This window comes from Octopus bimaculoides, chromosome 14 (assembly GCF_046866305.1).
Source record: "Octopus bimaculoides isolate indiv1 chromosome 14, ASM4686630v1, whole genome shotgun sequence".
NCBI lineage: Eukaryota > Metazoa > Mollusca > Cephalopoda > Octopoda > Octopodidae > Octopus > Octopus bimaculoides.
The window spans coordinates 11,540,054-11,541,015 of NC_142941.1; positions in this window are offsets into that span (position 1 = coordinate 11,540,054).

The window sequence follows — 962 nt, forward strand, 5'->3', positions numbered from 1 at the left end:
CACACACACACACACACACACACACACACACACACACACACACCACATATATATATATATATATATATATATATATATATATATATATATATATATATATATATATATATACTTTATTTAAAAGCAGCAGAAATATAACAAAAGACTGTTACTCTGAGTTTCACGTTCCCGTTCATCGGACAGTTTTGTTAGAAATGGGGAAGGAATAACAATGCAATCGAAAGTAATATAAATATCCGGTATATATATATATATATATATATATATATATATATATATATATATATATATATATATATATATATATATACTTTATTTAAAAGCAGCAGAAATATAACAAAAGACTGTTACTCTGGGTTTCACGTTCCCGTTCATCGGACAGTTTTGTTAGAAATGGGGAAGGAATAACAATGCAATCGAAAGTAATATAAATATCCGGTATATATATATATATATATATATATATATATATATATATATATATATATATATATATACGACGTGCTTCTTGCAGTATATATATATATATATATATATATATATATATATATATATATATATATATATATATATATATACATATACATATATTTATAATGGATAATAAAAGGAACAGTTTTCACCTTGTTCACTTTCAGAGTGATCGTTAGGTAAATAAATAAATTCAGAACGTAAACCCGAAGAAATGCTGCTAAGTGTTTTGTCCGGCATGCTAATGCTTCTACCAGTCCGCTGCCTTAAATAAGCTATAAATAACACTGTGTAAACATTATTATTATTATTATCATTATTATTATTATTATTATTATTATTATTATTATTATTATTATTATTATTATTATTATTATTATTATTATTATTATTATTATTATTATTATTATTATTCCTATTATTATTAATTTTGTCTTTGGTCAGTAAGTGTTATTTCCTATTTGTTTTTATCTCGAAATGAAAGGAAACGA